The 7,125-nt window shown below is 37.4% G+C and overlaps 1 protein-coding gene across 1 annotated transcript in view; it reads left to right on the forward strand.

Annotated features, from left to right (window-relative positions):
- The window catches only part of LOC128250549 (uncharacterized), a 57,649-nt gene extending 56,972 nt beyond the window's left edge, over positions 1 to 677 (forward strand). The window contains exon 3 of the transcript XR_008266580.2: positions 84 to 677. The gene's annotated coding sequence lies outside the window, so the exon portion shown is untranslated. The remainder of the gene's footprint in view (positions 1 to 83) is intronic.
- Positions 678 to 7,125: the final 6,448 nt, after the last annotated feature.

Here is a 7,125-nt window from a genome sequence, read left to right on the forward strand (position 1 = left end):
AGTTTCTTGCTTGAAAGCAATTTTCAAACAAATAATCTCGAGTTGTATTTCGGGATTGTCAGTTTTGTTTTTTGTCTTTCCAGAATGGAACAAGCAGAGCAAGAGAACACAAGAAAACGGAAGAGATCACAGGTATGTGACGAAAAATTCCCGGACAGTGGACATGAGTTAGAAGAAGAACAGTAAAAAACCAGTGAAGAACGAATGTATAGTACGTGTGTTTATTTGGTAAAAAAAAAACAAAAAATGATCGCCCAGAAATACAACAATATCTGTTTCGACACACGACTTCACATCAGGAATCTTGCAACACAAATTGATAAACGTAATTTAGAGTTTATTTTTTGCTTAAATAAGGAGTGTTTGATTACAAGCATACACATATACAAACACCCCCCCCCCACACACACATATATAATCATACATCAGCACATATATAGAGAGAAATGTGGCACCTTGGGCAAGTGTCCTCTACTGTAGCCCCGCGCCGTCTAAAGCCTTGTGAGTAGATTTGGCAGACGGAGACTTAAAGTATATGCACCCTCTAAAGAATTCATCACTTCGTTATCGAACACTATATCGAGATCGATCAGTCTGAAATAGAACACGCTTCCCTTCTCCATCAGTTATTCATGAAACGTTATTAGCAATCATCCCCAGAATATTTTTCTCCACTCTTTTCCCATTATAATATGTGAATTAAAAATCATTCAAACACAGACTTGTATTTTGTCATTTAATGATATCTTTGAGATTGGCGAACCCGCGCTATATATATATATATTGCTACGTTCCCTGTAATCGAACTTATATAGTTGTTGCTCCTTTCATCATACATCCTATCTATTTATTTATGCATATAGTTGCTGAACTAGTATCAGTCATATTTGATATTGGAAAATAGAAAATAATTTTGGCCGTTTCGGTCTATAACATTGGAAATAATGTTTTACAGAGTTTTAATGACCTGAATTCATTCTTTCCTACTTTATCATACATGTAATTGGTGTTTTCATTGCATCGCAATTCAATTAATTCTTCTCGAATCTCTTCTTCAGCTGAACGAGCAACGCAGCTAAACGGGTCAATCATCCATGGACTTAATTCAAATGAATATAAATCAGAGAATCTTTTGTTCGTTTTAATGGTAATATGTGTCCAGGATATGTTTCGAGACCGATTGTGTTAAGAGAGAACAAATTTCTGCCAGCTCAGGCATGCTGTGAAATATTTTACGTAAATTTGCTTGAAAATTTTCCAGTTTTTCGTTAATGTTTTGTAATCAATCAATATAATGAATTTTCCTTGAAATTCAGGTGATACCTCATTAACTTTATATTTTTTATCACTTTTCTCCCTTCTATTTCACTCACAATATCTCCATCTCTTTTACCTCCTAGAAAGTTGACTACAGTATCAAAACCGTTATAACTTTCGAAGCAATTTCTTTTAAAGATTCCTAATTAAAAGAAAACTTATGTAGAGATCAACACTCTTTTAGAGCTGACTATTTCTGGCATGTTATGTTACTCTATCGACAGTTTTAATGACTGTAGTATCTGAATAATATAGAATGTTGTTGATTGTTCCTTCTCGAGACATACCTGACTCATAAGGGCCGGTTTCCCAGTTTCATTGGTGTATAGGTTTCCCACCTGGAGGGGACGCCGGTCCGTCGCAGGTGAGCTGCTAAATGCAGGAGGAAACGTCGACCGCTGCTCTAACCCCTAGGCCATGTGCCTCCACGAATAATATAGAATAGGATTCAAATATTTGGTCTGTAAAATCAGATGTGTGAACAGAGCTATATACGACAATGTTAAGGCATTTATTTTCAAATGTGCTACGGAGCATTTATGCTTTGGGCTTATAGCATTCTCTAGCAATTTCGAATCCGTATAATTTTCTCATGGAAGATTATTTTCATACAAACAGGATCTTAAAGTAATAAAGCAGATCCTTTAATATTGGAATTTATTAAGTATTTTACGAATAATACAGGGGTAAGTCTTGTCTGCACTTTCGCTAAAATTCTGAATGTTGACCGTACTGCCTTCAGTGCTTGCTTGCTAAAAAGTAGTATACTTGTGGTTTCGTAACTGAGGTTTGTCTTTGATCGCTCCAATTTTCTTTCTTGTGTTACAGAATAAAAATGGCCGTTCCGAAGGCAATGCGCACCAAAGAAGAGCAGAGATTAGTGATAAGATTTCTCTGGTCTGAAAATGTGTTAGAGGCTGAAATTCTTTCGTGGACTATCAGTACAATACGGAGACAGTGAGCTGCTGTGTATAAGTATTTATGAGTGGTCCGAAAAGTTTAAAATTGGCCAGAAAAGCGTGAAGCACGTAGAAGAAAAAGAATGATCATCAACCTCCACCATTTATGCGGAGATTCAACAAGGTTGAAAGATGGCTCTGGCGAACTGAGGAATACCATCGATGAAGAGGTTCTCTGCAAATTAGTGAAAGTCCTGTATACGAAACCATCTACGACAAGTCGCTCCTTTCGAAAAGTATGTGCCAAATGTATGCCAAAAGCGCTTACTGAAGTGTATAGGTGCTATCGTGTGAGGATCTGTCAATGCTTATTCGACCGATAGAAAGATTTTTGGGACAGAATAATCACAGGAGACGAGACTTGGGTCCATCACTTTCAGCCAGGATCAAGAAGGCAGAGCATGGAGTGGAAACACTCGTAATCGCCAGCGAAAACGAAATTCAAGTCTCAGCCATCCACAGAAATAGTGATGTTTACCGTTTGTTACGCAAGAGGTTCTAAACGAGAATATTACCAGGAAAAAGGGGCCTACAATCACCAGTGTTCGGTACAGTAAAATGCTGGCCAACAAACCGAAACCAGCAATTCGCACTAAACACTAGGTCTATTGTTGCCTGACAATGCACAGCCACGTTCGGTCGTCGACACCATTGAAACAATTGAAGAATTGGGTTGGTTCGAGTCGCTGAAACACCCCGCATACAGTCTAGATTTTGACCCTTGAGACTATTATCTCTTTGGACCGCTTAAACATCCTTTACAATGTTGACGATTTTCTACAGATAAGGAAGTGCAGGAAACGGTGCATAAATGAATGCGCGGCGACCAGTATTCCATTCTCCGATGGAATAAGTAAGCTTGTGGAATGTTGGAAGAACTGTTTTGAAAAGTATGGAGACAATGTTGAAAATGAAGGAAGAGCGTGAAATTTTGTCTTCTGCTGGGGAAAACGGTGGCCGGAATAATTCTTATGCTCCAAACAGCTTACAAGGACGCTGCCCTGAGCAAAACACAGGTTTACGAGAGGTTTTCCCGCTTTAGGGATGGTCTCTTTTCGCTTGAGGACCAACCTCGTTCAGGACGACCATCGACCTTCCGAATGAATGAAAGCATCATGAGAATTCATGAACCGATCTTGGAGGACCATCACTGAACAATTGACGAACCTGTTGACGTGACTAGTGTGTCTTGGATCTCCTGCCAATGAACTTTGCGCGAGGAATTGCGAATGAAAAGAGTTGCAGCAAAATTCGTGCCTCGCTTGCTTACGTAAATTCAAAAACAGTCACGGCTGAATGTGCGTCGTGAACTGAAAGAGCAGTTGGAACTTGATCCAGACCATTTTCGAAGGTCATCCCTGGTGACGAAAGCTGGTGTCACGGAATTTGTAGGTGTGGAAGAGGTGAAGAAAAAATCTACGGAGGCTTTAAAAAGCATCACTTCATAAGAGTTCCAGCACTTCTTCGAATAGTGAAAAACGTGGATGGACCAATGCATTGCTTCAAATAGAGAATTCTTTGAAGGCGATAAAAGTGTGAACATGTAAAACTAAGTGAATAAAATAACATTGCAAAATTCTAGTTTCTTTTGGGCACACCCTAGTAGTTGTGGTTCATTATGCCTAGAAAGGGAGGAAAGATCCAAGTAAATCCAGTTAGACCGGGTATTCCTTAGATAAATCCATGATCAGAGAGAATAGTTAGATAGAAATCCATAGCGAAGAAAATGGATGCCAGCAATTGCAAAGTGTGCGATTACGAGTGTTTGGATTGGTCTGCTTATCGTCATCTTTTTGTCCAGTGTAGCTCTTTCTATTTGAAGACTGTCGCGTATTTTTCGAGAGCAATTTGCTTGACATTTCTAGCAGTTCGAATGACTTGGTTTCACACTTCCCCTGGAAAAACTCCACTCAATGCTGGTTTTGAAACAGTCGTGTTACCTTTCGTATTGCACCAATTGCTGTCAACCAGTAATGTTTGTAATGTTGCATATGAGCAGGTAGATGCAACGAAATTGCTCAGCACGACTTGTGTATTACTGTTACTTTTTCTTGACCTCGCAAAGATGAAATCCAAAGTTAATTTCAGTAAGATTTGATCTCAAAACACAGAGAGTTGAAGCGAATCCCATACGGTATATTATCCTTGCGTGTTCAGTAGATTTTCTTGCAATCAGATTTATAGGACCGAAGGTATTTGATATCGCTGACATCCCTGCGTTGTATTCCATCGCTGAAACAAATCAGCATGGGGCTTTTATTTGCAATGATAGTGATGAACAGATTCTGCATTCAGAAGCAGACCGATTTTAGCTGCAACATTGTCATAAGCATATTGAAAAATCATTGTGCATCACACAGTTGATGATGAGCTGTGAGGGCAAGATCATCATCAATAAAGTCAAAATTAGAGAGATACAGATGCCGCTGACGTCCTGCTTAATAGTGAGGCTTTCGTGATGGCTGGAGTCAACTCTTTACTTAAGGATGCAATCTTCTAGAAACAAAGAGAAAAAGTGTTGGAATGTCTTCTTGGAGGATTCATGCTGTTGTTGGAAACTCTTTGATTGGATCGTTTGTGCCCTGTATAAGGCTTGATAGGTTTTCATAGCTATTGATAATGACTTTGATATTCTCATCCCGTGTACAACAGTTCAACATAGCATTTCTGCTGATACTATAGAATATCTTGTAGAAATCAATAAATTCATGTGATATCTTTTACTAGGTTATTCGGAATTCTTTGATTCTTTTATATTAAAAAGAAAATGGCAGTTAATTATACTGGATATAAACATAAAAATGGTGAATGTGTGATATGAACCTGTAAACACTACAAACGTTACTTGGTACTCAACTGACTCGGCATAATCATGTTGTGCATGAGTGTATGTCTGTGTGCTTACGCACGCATGCGTTTGATTTGAGATCTACTGCTTCTAAATTTTGATTTAACAAACATATGCAAGTGCGATTATGTCCATGTATTTTTTTTACCAAATAGAGTACTTAGTTCTATGTCTCCTCCGGCTAACCAAGCAACTTTTCTCTTCGACCATTCCCCTTACGTAGATTCCATTGCAAAATATTACCGTATTAGACAATGGCATTGTATTTCATAGAATGTTTTTTTTCTTTTCATTTGCATAGGAGTGTCTTAAACGTACAGTATTTTAAAAGCATATACTTAAATTTAATGCATTCGACCTGAAATAAAGTAGAACATTTACAGAAATGAAATTCATGATAAACATTAGGTTCCATGTTGGTTCATTAGTTGAAACAAACCAATTTTGATCCAAACGAATTTGAAAGTATTTTAGCGAGATCGCGATATGTGCATTTGTTAATACCCCGACTCACCATTTTAGTTTATCTATTATAAAACGTTTCCTCACGTGGGAAACTGAAGTATAGTGAATTCGAAGTAGACAAAAATAAGATGACTTGGGTGGATGCTTGTAAAATTTGAAGAGTAACTAGATTGTGTAATACTAGAGTAAAAAGACTTGTGTAGTTTCCTCTACAATAAAAACAGGTAATAATTGAGGAGATCATATTGGCATAATTTGATTTTTGTTTACCAGATTGCGAATGGCGACATAATTTGATTTTTTCGTAACTAACATGATGCGTCATTCATCTTTACCAAATTCTTTAGTTAGTTTGGTTTGGCACATGAATTGCATCTTCAATTCTGAAGTTTCATCTGTGGCCTTCATAAATATTTCCCATTAACATTGAACATTCCGTTGATGAAATCAGTATTGTAGATGGATGAAAAGAACAAATGACAGCTTTCTAATTGATTGTGTCATCATAACTAAAATAAATCTCGTAGGGTTTTAAATTTCCTCAATAACAAGGAAATGATTTCGTGCCAGAAGCCTAAGAAAACTGTTAATGAATTCTAATTGCCTCAATTGATAAGAAACAGCAGTGAGGCAATCTTAGTTAAGATGCTAGGATGCTGTCTTAATTGCTAAATAAAAGAGATTATATATACGAAACATTCACAGAAATCTGATCTATTCTTGCTGCCGTATTCGATATTGAGTTACATGAAGCCATCGTAATTACGCTCATCTTTACATTGGTATCCTTCCTGCTCTTGGCAATTTTGAAATTAGAGTTTAGGGCAATCTGATATTGGAAGTAAAATTGCATGATTCCATAAATCCCCCAAGACGGACCTAAAATGGCTGCTGTGTTATATTTAGCGCTATAATTCATTGCTGTAGAAGCCACTTTGGTGTTGATATGATATGATTTCGTAAACAGAATAGAAACGTTAATTATCGTACAACGATTACCTCCGTTCGGATTAGAGTTCCGATGATTGAGCTTAGAAAAGTTAAATCTTTTTGTAGTGCGTGTAGTTGCGAGAAATGAACTAATCACCCGTTGACAGGTAAGCTAATACCATGTCTATTGACAGGATGAGTAATGGAACAGTAATAAACGCATGAAATGCCAGGTTAATTGGTTTATAATGACTTCACTATAGCTAAGACGATTTCTTCTGTATGGTTAATTCTTTCATTTTACATATTCCAATTTATCTCATTCTTCTCCTCGTAAGACGGTGATGTATCTGATTATCATTGACACTTCTCAGAAACTTCTTCAGCATCATTTTAATATTGAACACGTTATTAAATATCTAAAATACAAAAGTAAATAATTAATTTTGTGGGCTGGGGAGAAACTACTTGATCTTTTCTACTCTAGGCACAAGGCTCGAAATTTTTGGGGTGGGGGCCAGTCGATTAGATCGACCCCAGTACGTAACTGGTACTTAATTTATCGACCCCGAAAAGATGAAAGGCAAAGTCGACCGCAGCGGAATT

This window comes from Octopus bimaculoides, chromosome 22 (genome assembly GCF_046866305.1).
Source record: "Octopus bimaculoides isolate indiv1 chromosome 22, ASM4686630v1, whole genome shotgun sequence".
In the NCBI taxonomy this organism is placed as follows: domain Eukaryota; kingdom Metazoa; phylum Mollusca; class Cephalopoda; order Octopoda; family Octopodidae; genus Octopus; species Octopus bimaculoides.